We start from the raw sequence: 20329 nt of genomic DNA on the forward strand, positions 1-20329 counted from the left end.
AGCCATATTTTGGAGCCAAATTCAGGCTCTCTGCGCGTATTCGCACTTTGAAATTACGGCTTATTATACCCAACATATGCCAAGTACTGAAAGCGGCAATAAGTCACATTTTACACAACCTCCCCTGCAGTTTTCAAAATATCCAAAACATCCCAATTTTGAGGCCTGAGCCATATTTTAGAGCCAAATTCAGGCTCTTTGCACGTATTCGCAGTTTGAAGTTACGACTTTTTATACCCAACATATGCCAAGTACTGAAAGCAGCATTTGGTCACATTTGTCCCAAACCTCCCTGCAGTTTTCAAAATATCCCAAACATCCCAATTTCGATGACTGAGCCATATTTTGGATCCAAATTCTGGCTCTCTGTACTTATTCGAAGTTTGAAATTACGACTTTTTATACCCAACATATGCCAAGTACTGAATGCGGCAATGAGTCACATTTTGAACAAACTCCCCTGCTTTTTTCAAAATATCCCAAACATTCCAATTTCGAGGCCTGAGCCATATTTTGGAGCCAAATTCAGGCTCTCTGCACATATTCGTAGTTTGAAATTACGACTTTTCATAGCCAACATATGCGAAGTCTTGAAAGCGGCAGTGAGTCACATTTTGCACAAACTCCCCTGCAGTTTTCGAAATATCCCAAATATCCCAATTTCGAGGCGTCAGTAATATTTTGTAGCCAAATTCTGGCTCTCTGCACGTATTCGCAGTTTGAAATTGCGAATTTTTTCTACCCAACATATATAAAGTAGTGAATGCAGCTTTTGGACACATTTGTCCCAATCCCCCCTGCAGTTTTCAAAATAACCAAAACATCCCAATTTCGAGACCTGAGCCATATTTTGGAGCCAAATTCAGGCTCTCTGCACGTATTCGCAGTTTGAAATTACGACTTTTTATACGGAACATATGCCAAGTACTGAAAGCGGCTCTGGGTCATATATGTCCCAATCCCACTGCAGTTTTCAAAATATCCCAAACATCCCAATTACGAGGCCTGAACCAAATTCTGGCTCTATGCACGTATACGCAGTTTGAAATTACGACTTTTTATACCCAACATATACCAAGTACTGAAAGCGGCATTTGGTCACATTTGTCCTAAACCTCCCTCCAGTTTTCAAAATATCCCAAACATCCCAATTTCGAGGCCTGAGCCATATTTTGGAGCCAAATTCTGGCTCTATGCACGTATTCGCAGTTTGATATTACGATTTTTATACCCAACATATGCCAAGTCCTGAAAGCGGCAGTAAATCACATTTTCCACAAACTCCCCTGCAGTTTTCGAAATATCCCAAATATCCCAATTTCGAGGCCTGAGCCATATTTTGGAGCCAAATTCTGGCTCTCTGCACGTATTCGCAGTTTGAAATTACGACTTATTATACCCAACATATGCCAAGTACTGAAAGCGGTAATGAGTCACATTTTGCACAAACTCCCCTGCAGTTTTCAAAATATCCCAAACTTCCCAATTTCGAGACCTGAGCCATATTTTAGAGCCAAATTCTGGCTCTCTGCGCGTATGCCCAGTTTTAAATTACGACTTATTATACCCAACCTATGCCAAGTCCTAAAAACGGCAGTGAGTCACATTTTGCACAAACTCCCCTGCAGTTTTCAAAATATCCCAAATATCCAAATTTCGAGGCCCTGAGCTATATTTTGGAGCCAAATTCTGGCTCTCTGCACGTATTCGCAGTTTGAAATTACGACTACTTTATACCCAACATATGAGAAGTACTGAAAGCGGCGTTTAGTCACATTTGTCCCAAACCTCCCTGCAGTTTTCAAAATATCCCAAACATCCCAATTTCGAGGCCTGAGCCATATTTTGGAGCCAAATTTTGGCTCTCAGCACGTATTCGCAGTTTGATATTATGACTTTTTATACCCAACATATGCCATGTCCTGAAAGCGGCAGTGAGTCAGAATTTGCACAAACTCCCCTGCAGTTTTCAAAATATCCCAAACATCCCAATTTCGAGGCCTGAGCCATATTTTGGAGCCAAACTCTGGCTCTCTGCACGTATTTGCAGTTTGAAATTACGACTTTTTATACCTAACATATGCCAAGTACTGAAAGCGGCGTTTGGTCACATTTGTCCCAAACCTCCCTGCAGTTTTCAAAATATCCCAAATATCCCAATTTCGAGGCCTGAGCCATATTTTGGAGACAAATTCTGGCTTTATGCACGTATTCTCAGTTTGAAATTACGACTTTTTATACCCAACATATGCCAAGTCCTGAAAGCGGCAGTGAGTCACATTTTGCCCAAACTCCCCTGCAGTTTTCGAAATATCCCAAATATCCCAATTTCGAGGCCTGAGCCATATTTTGGAGCCAAATTCTGGCTCTCTGCACGTATTCGCAGTTTGATATTACGACTTTTTACACCCAACATATGCCAAGTACTGAAAGCGGCAATAAGTACAATTTTACACAAACTCCCCTGCAGTTTACAAAATATCCAAAACATCCCAATTTCGAGGCCTGAGCCATATTTTGGAGCCAAATTCAGGCTCTCTGCGCGTATTCGCACTTTGAAATTACGGCTTATTATACCCAACATATGCCAAGTACTGAAAGCGGCAATAAGTCACATTTTACACAACCTCCCCTGCAGTTTTCAAAATATCCAAAACATCCCAATTTTGAGGCCTGAGCCATATTTTAGAGCCAAATTCAGGCTCTTTGCACGTATTCGCAGTTTGAAGTTACGACTTTTTATACCCAACATATGCCAAGTACTGAAAGCAGCATTTGGTCACATTTGTCCCAAACCTCCCTGCAGTTTTCAAAATATCCCAAACATCCCAATTTCGATGACTGAGCCATATTTTGGATCCAAATTCTGGCTCTCTGTACTTATTCGAAGTTTGAAATTACGACTTTTTATACCCAACATATGCCAAGTACTGAATGCGGCAATGAGTCACATTTTGAACAAACTCCCCTGCTTTTTTCAAAATATCCCACACATTCCAATTTCGAGGCCTGAGCCATATTTTGGAGCCAAATTCAGGCTCTCTGCACGTATTCGTAGTTTGAAATTACGACTTTTTATAGCCAACATATGCGAAGTCTTGAAAGCAGCAGTGAGTCACATTTTGCACAAACTCCCCTGCAGTTTTCGAAATATCCCAAATATCCCAATTTCGAGGCGTCAGTAATATTTTGTAGCCAAATTCTGGCTCTCTGCACGTATTCGCAGTTTGAAATTGCGACTTTTTTCTACCCAACATATATAAAGTAGTGAAAGCAGCTTTTGGACACATTTGTCCCAATCCCCCCTGCAGTTTTCAAAATCACCAAAACATCCCAATTTCGAGACCTGAGCCATATTTTGGAGCCAAATTCAGGCTCTCTGCACGTATTCGCAGTTTGAAATTACTACTTTTTATACGGAACATATGCCAAGTACTGAAAGCGGCTCTGGGTCATATATGTCCCAATCCCACTGCAGTTTTCAAAATATCCCAAACATCCCAATTACGAGGCCTGAACCAAATTCTGGCTCTATGCACGTATACGCAGTTTGAAATTACGACTTTTTATACCCAACATATACCAAGTACTGAAAGCGGCATTTGGTCACATTTGTCCTAAACCTCCCTCCAGTTTTCAAAATATCCCAAACATCCCAATTTCGAGGCCTGAGCCATATTTTGGAGCCAAATTCTGGCTCTATGCACGTATTCGCAGTTTGATATTACGACTTTTTATACCCAACATATGCCAAGTCCTGAAAGCGGCAGTAAATCACATTTTCCACAAACTCCCCTGCAGTTTTCGAAATATCCCAAATATCCCAATTTCGAAGCCTGAGCCATATTTTGGAGCCAAATTCTGGCTCTCTGCACGTATTCGCAGTTTGAAATTACGACTTATTATACGCAACATATGCCAAGTACTGAAAGCGGTAATGAGTCACATTTTGCACAAACTCCCCTGCAGTTTTCAAAATATCCCAAACTTCCCAATTTCGAGACCTGAGCCATATTTTCGAGCCAAATTCTTGCTCTCTGCACGTATTCGCAGTTTGAAATTACGACTTTTTTATAACCAACATATGCAAAGTACTGAAAGCGGCGTTTGGTCATATTTGTCCCAAACCCCTCTTACAGTTTTCAAAATATCCCAAACATCCCAATTTCGAGGCCTGAGCCATATTTTGGAGCCAAATTTTGGCTCTCAGCACGTATTCGCAGTTTGATATTATGAATTTTAATACCCAACATATGCCATGTCCTGAAAGCGGCAGTGAGTCAGAATTTGCACAAACTCCCCTGCAGTTTTCAAAATATCCCAAACATCCCAATTTCGAGGCCTGAGCCATATTTTGGAGCCAAACTCTGGCTCTCTGCACGTATTTGCAGTTTGAAATTACGACTTTTTATACCTAACATATGCCAAGTACTGAAAGCGGCGTTTGGTCACATTTGTCCCAAACCTCCCTGCAGTTTTTAAAATATCCCAAATATCCCAATTTCGAGGCCTGAGCCATATTTTGGAGACAAATTCTGGCTTTATGCACGTATTCTCAGTTTGAAATTACGACTTTTTATACCCAACATATGGCAAGTCCTGAAAGCGGCAGTGAGTCACATTTTGCCCAAACTCCCCTGCAGTTTTCGAAATATCACAAATATCCCAATTTCGAGGCCTGAGCAATATTTTGGAGCCAAATTCTGGCTATCTGCACGTATTCACTGTTTGATATTACGAATTTTTATTCCCAACATATGCCAAGTACTGAAAGCGGCGTTTGGTCACATTTGTCCCAAACCTCCCTGCAGTTTTCAAAATATCCCAAACATCCTAATTTCGAGGCCTGAGCCATATTTTGGAGCCAAATTCTAGCTCTCTGCATGTATTCGCAGTTTGAAATTACAACTTTTCATACCCAACATATGCCAAGTACTGAAAGCTACAGCCAAGTTGGGAAAAAAACTGCCTTGCATCACCTTGTTGCTCAAACAAGGTAAACTGCCCAGAACACCAATATATTTATAATCTAGTAACAAGTAAATTTGTAGTCAAGACACAGATGGTGCCAAGAACCTTATTAAACATTCCAAAACACTGAAAAAGCTCGTTTCAATAAAATTAGAGAAACTACTCTAAAACACCACAATATCACTATTTACAATAAGTGACTTCAACTATCCCAGAGTTTTTAATAAAATTTAATTTCAATACATTGCAACAGCCATTTCAGATAATGCGTCTCCACCTGTCAAGAGAAAATAAATACATATTAGTATACTTTGTTACTATTAAGCTTACAAATTATGAACTTTGGTACTTTAATATTCATAAAGTGCTCTCAGTATAACAAGTCGCATTAGAAAGTTTATGAAACTTACAATAACATTTGCACACCAAACCAATAGATACAAATTAAAATAATTACATAATAAATTTGACCATGCAAGGGAAAGTTTCAAGAATCTAGTAACATTGCACTGATCAATGTCACATTTACCATTAATCTCACCCCTTGGTCTGACATTTAACATCTGACGGCCATTATGGTGTGTGCAACGAACATTTTAACAACCATTTAATTTTTATTATGCAACATACTAGCTAAAAAAATTACTGAACTACCAGTAAGGTCAAGTTATGAACTGCCTTAGCTACCTCATCCCTTGTTGGATTTTACCTCAATAAATTTATTTCAATGAATTGATTTTCCTCAGCCAATGGATCACCTAAGACTTGTGTACTTCATTGACAATAGAGTATGATTACTACAGAGACTATTGAGCCTGTATATCGAGTAGAGATTAATCATTACAGTGGCCAGTTTTCCATAAGTAAAATAAGATTACCTCTTAAAATAACAGCAGCCTACAGCTTGGGGGTTACATCAAGAAGAGCAATTTGAACGTTTGTCTTTACTACTCCAACAGGTATGGCCACAATCAACTTTCTGGAAATATTCACTCAAATTTTTAACAAAATTGTGGACCATAATTATTAAACTGCAGTACCACATTCATTGTGCATCAATGTTAATTGATAATTATACAATTTAGTAGAATCAATTTTGTTGTCTATGCCAAGATACTAGATTATAAACCTAATCATTGTCATGCCCTTTAAGACTGACAATACGTTAATGCTAAATTACAATAGGCACAACTTACAACCTTTAAAGTATTTTGACAAGGAAATATCTATGGGTTTGACAACTCTCCCAAGGGAGATACAAGCCTATGCTACACTTTAATTTCATTTTCTTTTAAATAAAAGTTATATTACCTAATTATTTACAACTTTCCAAGACCGAAGCTGGAAGATTCACCTCATGCTGTCAATCTTAGGAAACAGGTGCAAAGACTCGCAATATAAAAAGTAGCATTGGCATAATTAATAAAACTACATTTCACAATAGTAAAGACTGACTGACTACACAAATCTCCCTGGAACTACCAAACTGATTAATTTTATCTAAATTTAATGGAACAATTGCCTACTTTTGTAAGTACACTTTGCTCTGGTTATTTTTTGGTATCTAAAGTAGGATTCGGTCACCATTTCCATTAAATATTTAAAGTGTTGGTTCCCCCAAAATTATATAAACAAGGCTATCATGCAAATTTACTTTGCAAATTAAGCTCCTAATATAGGAGCTCCAGCAACTCTGGATACATGGATTTTTTTAAAGCTTTCCAAACCTACCACACTACTGGTAAGTTAAAGCACATTTAATAACTTACAATGGATAAAAATCAATAGTTTAAAAATAGTGAAAAGGTCTTACAATTTACTAAACGTCGCAGAAACATATATTCTATTTTTTGGGCTGACTTAAGGATGTTAATTCATGTTAAAGTGAAGGGTATAAAGCCCATACAAAAATGGTCATCAACACATGTAATTTGAAGACAAGCTAATTTAAAACTAAAGCTTAACATGTGCAGCATAATATAAATGCTAAAAATATTACCTTGCCGTAGATCACGAGGAGGACTAAGTCACAATCACCAATCAAAATTGCACGAGTGGTAGCTTCAGTGAGAACAACCAACACCCTGAAAATAAAAGTTTACACTTTAGAAAGCAGTTATACAACACTCATTCGCCCAACTAATCATACCAAGGCATGGACACTTTACCGATTTTATCTGCTTTAGAGGATATTTAATACCAGCCAATAAGTCATTCTTTATGAAACTGCTATTAATAAAAACGGTACATTGCAAGTCAGACAGGATGGTACCAATTTCTTCACACTGAAAATCTATAAGTTTGCAAAACTGTCAAGAACAATAAGTTAAGTGCAACATTAAAATGGTTTAAAGTGAGACTACAATGCAGAACAAAACTAGAGATGCTTATCCCCCACCCACAGTTACAATCCAATGGAACAGTCCCACTAAAGCCACGAGTGCCAAGCTTTGCTGCCGTTTAAGATAAAGCTTTACAAAATAAGGAAATGGAAAAGAGGGGGTACCCGAGAAACTGCCAAGGGGGGGAGGGGTCAGATTATCTGTACCTTTTACAGTTTAGTGTAGACTTTTCCTCCCCACAGGATCTGGGTCTTGTCCACTCCAACGTCGGCCAGAGTTGGTGCCGGCTGCTGTTTAGAATGGGTGCCATCTCATGTTATACATTACTTCAGGAAACTAGTGCCTCACTCTTCGCCATAGGGTACATCAGCTCAGGACATCACTAACATGTTAGGAGGCAGTCAAAGATTAGCCAGTCAACAACTTGGGCTGGAGAGCTGTAGCAGCCGAAACAATTTACCACCTGCAAATACAATTTAATTTAATTTAACACTTTCGCGCTATCCGGACTCATCGGCGCGTCCCGTTTCGTCTAACGTTAAAATCAGCTTTTCGAAAATCTGGCACTTTAACAGAATTTTCTCTTACAGGTCTATTCCATTCTATGCTAAATCTGACTTCTCTGATCACTGTTCCCTAGCTCACTCCCTATTTCGATGTCATTAATTTGTGTTTCCCTGTTAGTTAACACTAAATCTAAAATATTTTCCCGCGTTGGTTCCTTAATGTGTTGCGTAAGAAAACAATCTTCAATTAATTCTAGAAAATCTTCTGCTTCACTATTCCGTTTTGTTCAACCAGTTTATTCCACTAAAGTTAAAGTCACCTATGACAAATACTATTAGATCTAGATGCTCTAGATATTTCATTCCATAGATGCTTTGCTTCCATTCTGTCTAAATTTGGTGGCCTATATATAACTCCTATTATAATATTTGCTTTCTTTTAATTCTATCCAAATAGTTTCTGTGTGTGGCTCAGTTTTTATTCCCTCTTTGAGACTACATTTCAAGTTGTCCCCAACATACATGGCTACTCCCCCTCGTCTAATGTATCTGATATAGTTTAAATCCATTTATTTTATGTTCAGCTAATAGTCCTCCATTTTCTACATTCATCCATGTTTCGGCATGTGCAATATTCTTTTTTTCTGTGCAGACAAGAGCATTTAATTCGTTAATTTTATTTCTTAGACTTCTCAGTGTCACTCAAGCACTTAGATCTGGGTCATTGGCCTCCCAGGCAGCTGTTGTTGGCTGCATGTGGCACCGGCCTGGGGGAGGGGTGGAGGGAACGTATGTTTATTTATTTATTTTATTTATTTAAATACAAGAAGGTGCATTGGGTTGTGAGAGTACATAACATTGTTCTTACATTCTTGTAAAGCCACTAAGACGCATAGTGTTTCGGGCAGGTCCTTAAGCTAACATAAGGTAAGATTTTAATAGGTATATTGTAGCAAAATTTGAGTTCAACATAATAACTGATGGTACTGATTACTCTGGTGAAGTTGAATGTCGTAAGTACTAATACTGGGCGAGTGGGTAGCACAAGATACAGTGTGAGTGAAGCACAATGAGGTGAAACTATCAAACTGTGTGTGTGTGTGTGTGTGTGTGTGTGTGTGTGTTTGTGTGTGTGTGTGTGTGTGTGTGTGTGTGTGTGTGTGTGTGTGTGTGTGTGTGTGTGTGTGTGTGTGTGTGTGTGTGTGTGTGTGTGTGTGTGTACTAACCTAGTTGTACTTGCGGGGGTTGTGGTCCCGCCTCTCAACCGTCAATCTACTAGTGTACAGATTGCTGAGCTTCTCGAGCTCTATCATATCTACATTTGAAACTGTGTATGGAGTCAGCCTCCACCACATCACTTCCTAGTGCATTCCATTTACTAACTACTCTTTCACTGAAAAAGTTCTTTCTGATGTCTCTGTGGCTCATTTGGGTACTGAGCTTCCACCTGTGTCCCCTTGTGCGTGTGCCACCCGTGTTAAATAACCCATCCTTGTCTACCCTGTCAATTTCCTTGAGGACTTTGGTGTACTCACCTAATTGTGCTTGCGGGGGTTGAGCTTTGGCTGTTTGGTGTGTAAGCTGTGTGGTGACGGCGGTCACTTGGCCTGGCAGTGTAAGTTGTTTCTCCCACCTAATTACCAAGTGTGTACGGTACATGGCACAATACATACCACCTTGGTGGACGCAGGTGCTTCCGTGTCCATCCTGAGCCACAGTGTGTTAGGGTCAGATGTCAGGCTTATACCTAACAACAGGAGATTTACAGCGGTTGCATCCGCGCCCAGGATGCAACCCCACAACAAGCTGACCATCTCCTGAGTACCTATATTTACTGTTAGGTGAACAGGCGCATTCGGTGATAGGCACCCACCCATTTCGGTCCGGCAAAGGATTCGAACCCAGAATTCTCGAATGTGAGTCGAGAACGAACTCGACTGTACTACCGGGATCAGCCCGTCCTCCAAACAAAGACCCAAAAGTGATTCCATGCACCCGCCAAACCCCCTGTTTATGAATGAAAAACGGTTTACACACAACCCGTCCTCGACTCAAGTCCATTACATCCAGAGGTCGACCCCACAGACGCATTCATAAATTTTAACATGCTGTTCATTCAGAACAAGAATTTTCTCAAATATAAATTAATATTAAAATATATTAGCATATTGTGCATATATAGGCATAGGTTAGGTTAGGTTAGGTGTTTAGGTTCGGTTGGTGATTATTTGCATATGTAGTACGTGGGTGAAGCATTTATAGCGATGTGGTTCGAACAAAACTCGTCAGTAAAGCACTTGTTCCGGAAGTGTTCGAACGAAATCAGTTGTGAGTCGTGTGTAAACCGTTTTTCATTCATAAACAGGGGGTTTGGCGGGTGCATGGAATCACTTTTGGATCTTTGTTTGGAGGACGGGATGTAACACACGACTCACAACTGATTTCGTTCGAACACTTCCGGAACAAGTGCCTCACTGACGAATTTTGTTCGAACCACAACGCTGTAAATGCTTCACCCACGTACTACAAATACAAATAATCGCCAACAAAACCTAAACACCTAATCTAACCTATGCCTATATATACACAATCTGCTAATATATTATAATATTAATTTATATTTGATTAGATTCCCCATTTGAGTGAACAGCATGTACAAATTTATGAATGCGTCTGTGGGGTCGACCGCTGGATGTAATGGACTTGAGTAGAGGACGGGTTGGGATACTAGGTAATAGTGTATTCTCTTCCCCGGTGATGGGGGTACATTACCTGCAGCTTGTGTACCCCATTCCCCGGGCATACCATCTACCGGTACCCTGGTTCTGGTGGTACTCTGTTGTGCCCCTTGCAGGCGAGTACCGTGGTGGAGCAGGAGATAAACTGTGTCCACGTGTTCCTTGACTGTTGTAGCCTGCCCGCTGCCCACGGCTACTCTTGCGGGCAAGACTGCTTCCAGCTCTAGTTTTCAGCCACCACTGGTGCCCTAGAAGTACCCCCTGCCTGTGTCCCAGGTGGTGCCGGCTGGCTCCCATGACTGGCGACACTAGAGTTCACTGACATCTAGCGTCTCAGATGCCGTTGCCCAGTTTGCTTCCACACAGAGACCCATACATACTCATCCATGCTTATATAAACACTTCCGTTGCCGTACTCTGACGTCGTCCATTTGGTCCGGGAGACATCTCCCGTCACGCAGGGTGCAGTCGCACCTCCACAGTATCATCTATTGATACTGGTAATGGCTCAAAAGGGCCACCACTTACGAGCTATTTATGCCCGTGCCACCTTTTGGGTGGCTTCATCTTCATCTTAACACATTCACAAGGGAGACATCTCCCGTCACGCAGGGTGCACTCGCACCTCCACAGATCTCCAGTATCAGCTCTTGATACTGGTAATGGCTCAAAAGGGCCACCACTTACGGGCTATTTATGCCCGTGCCTCATCTTCATCTTAACACATTCATAAGGGAGACATCTCCCGTCATGCAGGGTGCATTCGCACCTCCACAGATCTCCAGTATCAGCTCTTGATACTGGTAATGGCTTAAAAGGGCCACCACTTACGGGCTATTCATGCCCGTGCCACCTTTTGGGTGGCTTAATCTTCATCAATCATCAATCAATCGTACTCTGAGAAATTATTCACATCTAAAATTTGGGTCACAACAAGGGTCATGTTGTGCGACATCATTACACGCAACGAGTACAGCAACTCAACAATGCTAGTAGACGGGGATATAAAGAACTAGACCACACTTCTCTATCCTCCACAGATCTCCAGTATCAAGAGTTGATACTGGTAATGGCTCAAAAGGGCCACCACTTACGGGTTATTCATGCTCGTGCCACCTTTTGGGTGGCTTAATCTTCATCAATCAATCACTTTTCCATAGTTACGGGCTATTAATGCCCGTGCCACCTCTTGGGTGGCTTAATCTTCATCAGTCTTTATCCCATTATGTGCCTCTGTAACCCTTTTTACTACCGCCCACAAGATGGGTATGGGGTGCATAATAAATGAACTAAACTTAAGAAAAACTATAGGTATAAGTCGAGACCCCTAATTCAACCTACGCTTGGGGGTCAAATCACCATACTTGAGGGTCAAATTAGCATACTCGAGGGGTACTGTGTTTAGATTAACATTTTAGTCTATAAACCCATTTAGTGGGTTACTAGGGCCAAGAATTGGCCATGAGGGTAAAGACGTCACGATCCCACTGGCGTCGAGTGCCCAATTGTATTTGGACAAACTCATTTAAGCTTTAATCCCCTTGATAAGTATATTATTGTTATTATTATTAATTATGGTTAGAATACCACTGTTTAGGTCTTAAGTTTTGCGGAGGATGAGATGAAGATTAAACATTAAAAGAAGATTAGTAATGGTTTAGTGAGAGTATATGGCAAGTGTATTGGCCGTAGGGTTGCCAGATTGGGCTACAAGTAGCGAATTGGGCTACTTTTGAGAGCCCCGCGCTTCCAAAATTTTCATTTCGCTACTTGCGAGTTTTTGGGTTAGTTTAAAAGCAAGTTGGGCTACTTTGGACTATTAATATTAAGACTCTCAATGATGATTATTTATGCTTTAATAATACAATGTGTACAAATCACAGCCGCGTCCAACAGCCTGATTGACTTACCCGACTGGTCCCAGACCGGCCCCCTGGGGACATTGATCCTAGGAACCTTCGAAAGAAAAAGTAACCGCAAGGCAAGGTAATCCTCCCCAAGGGCAATAGATTTCCCAACCTTAATTGTTATTAATACTTCATCCCAAAAGCTACACCTGGTTCCACAGATCTTCATTAAGGGGAGAAGGTTATCTAGAAATTTACAGATTGATAAATGATGGGAAAGATCTCTTACAGTTAATACCAGTCCGTCTAATTACCACAGGCTACACAAGCTTCACAAAGCTTCAGAAAGCTTATGTTAGTAATGAATAAATATGATATATTTACTCATGTTGGTGCTGAATGTACAACACGAGAAAACATAATTTTAATCTGAAAAAGTATATTTTTATTAAGAAATTAGACGAAAATAAAGAGCTGGTGACGCCAAATAAAGTCGACGATCCAAGCGTCGGTTAGGTTAGGTTTGGTTTGTTTAAGTTAGGTTAGTTTAGGTTAGGTCAGCCTAACCTAACATATCATATTTATTCATTACTAACGTATTGCCAGGAAGCTTTCTGAAGCTTTGTGAAGCTTGTGTAGCATGTGGTAATTAGACGGACCCGTTAATACCTTTGTCAGGAAGACGATGGTTGGCAAGGAGCGGTAGTGTAAAGCGGCTGTTAGATTACAGGGATTCTTTAACAACTTATTTCCAAATAGCTTTTTCCTCTTGTGATAAATATGTTGCAAGGCAACTATTTTCAATGTACGCTGATCCCTCCAATAAGCTATATTTCACATGTCTCAAACCAATGCTAAATGATTGGATGAACTGAATGATTGGATTTGAAAGGATAAACTGACTTTCTAAAAAAGTCAGTTTATCCTTTAAGTTTATGAGTTAGTATAAATGGAATTAGAGTTAGTATAAATGGAATCAAGTCAGAGTGGGAAAATGTTGTAAGTGGAGTGCCTCAAGGCTCTGTCCTGGGACCTCTGTTGTTTATAATATATATAAATGATTTAGATTCAGGTTTGAGTAGCAACATTTGCAAATTTGCCGATGATACGAAAATCGGTAGGGAAATTAATTCGGAGGAGGACTCACTATCACTTCAAGTTGATCTAGATAGGGTTTTGAAATGGTCAAAGGATTGGCAGATGCAGTTTAATGCTGATAAATGTAAAGTTCTGAGGTTAGGTAATGATGATAGAGTTACAAGATACGAGCTAGATGGTGTTGTGATTGCGAAGTCGGATTGCGAAAGGGATCTGGGAGTTATGATTAGTAAGAAATTAAAACAAAAGGATCAATGCATAAATGTTCGTAATAAGGCAAATCGGACACTTGGATTTATTAATCGCAGCGTTAGTAACAAGACACCTGGTGTGGTTCTCAAGCTATATCTTGCTCTAGTTAGGCCCCATTTAGATTATGCAGTTCAGTTTTGGTCGCCATATTATAGAATGGATATAAATTCACTTGAACGTGTCCAGCGTAGGATGACTAAGTTAATTCCCCAAATTAGAAATCTTTCATATGAAGAAAGAATAACAAAGCTTAAGTTGCATTCACTGGAAAGGCGAAGAGTTAGGGGTGACATGATAGAGGTTTACAAGTGGATGAATGGACATAACCGGGGGGATATTAATAGGGTATTAAAAGTATCAACACAGGACAGAACACGAAACAATGGATATAAATTGGATAAGTTTAGATTTAGGAAAGACTTGGGTAAATACTGGTTCAGTAACAGGGTTGTTGATTTGTGGAACCAATTGCCACGTAACATTGTGGAGGTGGGGTCCCTCGATTGTTTCAAGCACGGGTTGGACAAGTATATGAGTGGGATTGGGTGGTTATAGAATAGGAGCTGCCTCGTATGGGCCAATAGGCCTTCTGCAGTTACCTTTGTTCTTATGTTCTTATGTTATGTTAAAAGATGAAGCAGATCAGTGTAGCCTTTACACTGTCTTAGAAAACTTCACTCTTGGAATACTCAGTTGTGTGTCTATGTAAAAATAAAAATAAAATAAAATAAAATAAAATAAAATAAAATGTTTATTTAGGTAAGGTACATACATACAATAAATTTTTACAAAGATTGGTTGACTTATAGGTAGAGCTAGTACATACAATGCCTAAAGCTACTATTACGCAAAGCGTTTCGGGCATGATAAACTTAAATGACAAGCTTAATACTAATTGAGCATAATGAGTAGAATGAAAACAAGAAATGAAAATATAGCTGAAAAAGCAGCACAAATACAATTATGTCGACAAACAGCGCTCTTTAAAAAAAAAAACAGACATTGGTTGACAATAGAGGGGTAAGGAAGGTTACAGGGAATTTATTTGGTATAGCTTCGTTTTTATCTTAAACTGGTTGAGAGAGGAACAGTCTTTAACATGGTTGGGAAGGTCATTCCACATTCTGGGCCCCTTGATTTGTAGAGCATTTCTAGTTTGATTAAGTCGTACTCTAGGAATATCAAAACTGTATTTATTTCTGGTGTGGTGCTCATGGGTTCTGTTACAACCTTCTATGAAGCTTTTGAGATCAGGATTGGCATTACAGTTTAGTGTTTTATATATGTATAATATACATGAGAGAATGTGCAGTGGCTTAATGTCTAACATATTCAGAGATTTGAGTAGGGGTACCGTATTACCGTACCGTACCATATGTATTAACACTCCCTTTCTTCCAAGAAAGGGAGTGGGAAATGAATGGATATCGAGGGCACTTGGTGTCAATTGCCGGCTGGAAAGATATTGCAAATCAAATGCAATATCTTTCATAGACAACTGGGAACACTTCTATGGAAGAAATGAAATGTATGCTCGTGATGGGGTGCATCTATCGAGAGCTGGGGTTGTTGCTGTTGCGAACTCGTTGGAAGAAGTGGTTAGAGGTGTTTGTTTGGGTTTAAACTGTTAGTAGATAGAGGTATGGGAATTGATTTGGAGGAAGGAGGTAATAAAAGTATGTGTTTGTGGGAGAAAGGAATTGGCAAAACGATCAGGGAAAGAGAAGGGCCTCAAAATAACAATTCACTTAGGGTATATTACACTAACAGTAGAAGTCTAAGAAATAAAACTAACGAATTAAATGCTCTTGTCTGCACAGAAAAAATAGATATTATTGCACTTACCGAAACGTGGATGAATGTAGAAAATAGAGAACTATTAGCTGAATATCAAATATATGGATTTAAACTATTTCACACAGATAGATATATTAGACGAGGAGGGGGAGTAGCCATATATGTTAGGGACAATTTGAAATGTAGTCTCAAAGAGGGAATCAAAACAGAGCCACACACAGAAACTATTTGGATAGAATTAAACGAAAAAGCTAATAATATTATAATAGGAGTAATATATAGGCCACCAAATTTAGACAGAATGGAAGCAAAGCACCTATGGGATGAAATATCTAGAGCATCTAGATCTAACAGTATTTATGTCATGGGTGACTTTAATTTTAGCGGAATAAACTGGTTGAACAAAACAGGGAATAGTGAAGCAGAAGATTTTCTAGAATTAATTGACGATTGCTTTCTTACGCAACACATTAAGGAACCAACACGGGAAAATAATATTTTAGATTTAGTGTTAACTAACAGGGAAACGCAAATTAATGACATCGAAATAGGGAGTGAGCTAGGGAACAGTGATCACAAAGAAATCAGATTTAGCATAGAATGGAATAGACCAGTAGGAGAAAATTCTGTTAAAGTGCCAGATTTTCGAAAAGCTGATTTTAATAGCCTAAGAAATTTTTTGGGTCAAATTGATTGGAAAGTCTTGGGTATGGGGTGTTGGCCGGTCTTGGAGCGAGACATGAACCCAGCGATAGGTGACTTAAATGGGGATTTCGATGTGGATTCAATATATAACTTATTTAAGAATATTCTAAACAAAGCACAGGAACGTAGTATACCATACAAATTGAATAGATCGAATACTAATGACCCAAAGTGGATAACAAAGAATTTGAAGAACCTTATAGGTAAAAAGAGAGCTTGGTACAAAAGGATTAAAAATGGGGAGGTCACTTTAGAACAGGAATTCGTACAACTGGTTAGAAATGTTAAAAAAGAGATAAGGAAAGCAAAAAGAAACTATGAAGTTCGCATAGCAGGGCAAGCAAAGACAAATCCTAAAGGGTTTTTTCAGTAATATCGTACTAAGATTTGGGAAAGGATAGGTCCATTAAAAACTGAGACAGGTCAAATAACAGATAGTGATGAAGAGATGAGTAGTATTTTTAATAAATATTTTGTATCTGTATTTACTAAAGAGGAACTTAACAATATGCCTTCAGCCGAACAAGTCTATGTGGGTGGGGACGAGGACAGGTTGACGAGTTTAACAGTTACCAGGGAGGATGTTCTTAAACAAATAGTAAAACTCAAACCAAACAAATCCCCAGGGCCGGATGAAGTGTTTGCCAGGGTGCTTAAAGAATGCAAAGAGGAGCTTTGTGACCCACTGTCAACCATATTTAATAAATCAATAGAGTCAGGCAGAGTGCCAGAGTTTTGGAAAGTTGCTAATGTGATACCAGTTTTTAAGAAAGGAGATAGATCACTTGCGTCTAACTATCGACCAATTAGCCTAACGTCTATTGTGGGAAAGTTACTCGAATCTGTAATAGCAAATAAAATTCGTCTTCATCTTGAAAAACATAAATTAATAATTGAGTCGCAATATGGTTTTATAAATGGCCGTTCATGTTTAACAAATTTGTTATCTTTTTATTCTAGCATTGTTGAGGCAGTTGATAGTGGTAAGGATTGCGATGTTGTATACCTTGACTTTAGCAAAGCTTTTGATACAGTGCCACATGAAAGACTGATTAAAAAGGTAGAGTCTCATGGTATTGGGGGTGCTATATTAAGCTGGATTAGGGCATGGCTATACCAAAGGAAACAGAGAGTTAGTATAAATGGAATCAAGTCAGAGTGGGAAAATGTTGTAAGTGGAGTGCCTCAAGGCTCTGTCCTGGGACCTCTGTTGTTTATAATATATATAAATGATTTAGATTCAGGTTTGAGTAGCAACATTTGCAAATTTGCCGATGATACGAAAATCGGTAGGGAAATTAATTCGGAGGAGGACTCACTATCACTTCAAGTTGATCTAGATAGGGTTTTGAAATGGTCAAAGGATTGGCAGATGCAGTTTAATGCTGATAAATGTAAAGTTCTGAGGTTAGGTAATGATGATAGAGTTACAAGATACGAGCTAGATGGTGTTGAGATTGCGAAGTCGGATTGCGAAAGGGATCTGGGAGTTATGATTAGTAAGAATTTAAAACAAAATGATCAATTCATAAATGTTCGTAATAAGGCAAATCGGACACTTGGATTTATTAATCGCAGCGTTAGTAACAAGACACCTGGTGTGGTTCTCAAGCTATATCTTGCTCTAGTTAGGCCCCATTTAGATTATGCAGTTCAGTTTTGGTCGCCATATTATAGAATGGATATAAATTCACTTGAACGTGTCCAGCGTAGGATGACTAAGTTAATTCCCCAAATTAGAAATCTTTCATATGAAGAAAGATTAACAAAGCTTAAGTTGCATTCACTGGAAAGGCGAAGAGTTAGGGGCGACATGATACTGGTTCAGATAGATATATTAGACGAGGAGGTGGAGTAGCCATATATGTTAGGGACAATTTGAAATGTAGTCTCAAAGAGGGAATCAAAACAGAGCCACACACAGAAACTATTTGGATTGAATTAAACGAAAAAGCTAATAATTTTATAATAGGAGTAATATATAGGCCACCAAATTTAGACAGAATGGAAGCAAAGCATCTATGGGATGAAATATCTAGAGCATCTAGATCTAACAGTATTTATGTCATGGGTGACTTTAATTTTAGCGGAATAAACTGGTTGAACAAAACAGGGAATAGTGAAGCAGAAGATTTTCTAGAATTAATTGACGATTGCTTTCTTACGCAACACATTAAGGAACCAACACGGGAAAATAATATTTTAGATTTAATGTTAACTAACAGGGAAACGCAAATTAATGACATCGAAATAGGGAGTGAGCTAGGGAGCAGTGATCACAAAGAAATCAGATTTAGCATAGAATGGAATAGACCAGTAGGAGAAAATTCTGTTAAAGTGCCAGATTTTCGAAAAGCTGATTTTAATAGCCTAAGAAATTTTTTGGGTCAAATTGATTGGAAAGGCTTGGGTATGGGGTGTGGGCCGGTCTTGGAGCGAGACATGAACCCAGCGATAGGTGACTTAAATGGGGATTTCGATGTGGATTCAATATATAACTTATTTAAGAATATTCTAAACAAAGCACAGGAACGTAGTATACCATACAAATTGAATAGATCGTATACTAATGACCCAAAGTGGATAACAAAGAATTTGAAGAACCTTATAGGTAAAAAGAGAGCTTGGTACAAAAGGATTAAAAATGGGGAGGTCACTTTAGAACAGGAATTCGTACAACTGGTTAGAAATGTTAAAAAAGAGATAAGGAAAGCAAAAAGGAACTATGAAGTTCGCATAGCAGGGCAAGCAAAGACAAATCCTAAAGGGTTTTTTCAGTTATATCGTACTAAGACTAGGGAAAGGATAGGTCCATTAAAAACTGTGACAGGTCAAATAACAGATAGTGATGAAGAGATGAGTTGTATTTTTAATAAATATTTTGTATCTGTATTTACTAAAGAGGAACTTAACAATATGCCTTCAGCCGAACAAGTCTATGTGGGTGGGGACGAGGACAGGTTGACGAGTTTAGCAGTTACCAGGGAGGATGTTCTTAAACAAATAGTAAAACTCAAACCAAACAAATCCCCAGGGCCGGATGAAGTGTTTGCTAGGGTGCTTAAAGAATGCAAAGAGGAGCTTTGTGACCCACTGTCAACCATATTTAATAAATCAATAGAGTCAGGCAGAGTGCCAGAGTTTTGGAAAGTTGCTAATGTGATACCAGTTTTTAAGAAAGGAGATAGATCACTTGCGTCTAACTATCGACCAATTAGCCTAACGTCTATTGTGGGAAAGTTACTCGAATCTATAATAGCAAATAAAATTCGTCTTCATCTTGAAAAACATAAATTAATAATTGAGTCTCAACATGGTTTTATAAATGGCCGTTCATGTTTAACAAATTTGTTATCTTTTTATTCTAGCATTGTTGAGGCAGTTGATAGTGGTAAGGAGTGCGATGTTGTATACCTTGACTTTAGCAAAGCTTTTGATACAGTGCCACATGAAAGACTGATTAAAAAAATAGAGTCTCATGGTATTGGGGGTGCTATATTAAGCTGGATTAGGGCATGGCTATACCAAAGGAAACAGAGAGTTAGTATAAATGGAATCAAGTCAGAGTGGGAAAATGTTGTAAGTGGAGTGCCTCAAGGCTCTGTCCTGGGACCTCTGTTGTTTATAATATATATAAATGATTTAGATTCAGGTTTGAGTAGCAACATTTGCAAATTTGCCGATGATACGAAAATCGGTAGGGAAATTAATTCGGAGGAGGACTCACTATCACTTCAAGTTGATCTAGATAGGGTTTTGAAATGGTCAAAGGATTGGCAGATGCAGTTTAATGCTGATAAATGTAAAGTTCTGAGGTTAGGTAATGATGATAGAGTTACAAGATACGAGCTAGATGGTGTTGTGATTGCGAAGTCGGATTGCGAAAGGGATCTGGGAGTTATGATTAGTAAGAATTTAAAACAAAAGGATCAATGCATAAATGTTCGTAATAAGGCAAATCGGACACTTGGATTTATTAATCGCGGCGTTAGTAACAAGACACCTGGTGTGGTTCTCAAGCTATATCTTGCTCTAGTTAGGCCCCATTTAGATTATGCAGTTCAGTTTTGGTC

General features: G+C 39.0%; 1 protein-coding gene and 1 long non-coding RNA gene across 2 annotated transcripts in view; one reads left to right on the forward strand and one right to left on the reverse strand.

Moving 5' to 3' along the window:
- Nucleotides 1-20329, forward strand: part of LOC138359921 (uncharacterized) — a 407357-nt gene that overhangs the window by 255400 nt on the left and 131628 nt on the right. The gene's annotated exons all lie outside the window — the stretch shown is intronic.
- Nucleotides 4953-7694, reverse strand: LOC138359923 (uncharacterized). Its single transcript, XR_011226155.1, has 4 exons — nucleotides 7520-7694; nucleotides 6971-7055; nucleotides 5850-5950; nucleotides 4953-5248 (listed from the first exon to the last, which is right to left on the reverse strand). It is a non-coding gene; the product is annotated as an uncharacterized lncRNA (long non-coding RNA).

The sequence above is a fragment of the Procambarus clarkii genome, chromosome 94 (assembly GCF_040958095.1).
Source record: "Procambarus clarkii isolate CNS0578487 chromosome 94, FALCON_Pclarkii_2.0, whole genome shotgun sequence".
NCBI lineage: Eukaryota > Metazoa > Arthropoda > Malacostraca > Decapoda > Cambaridae > Procambarus > Procambarus clarkii.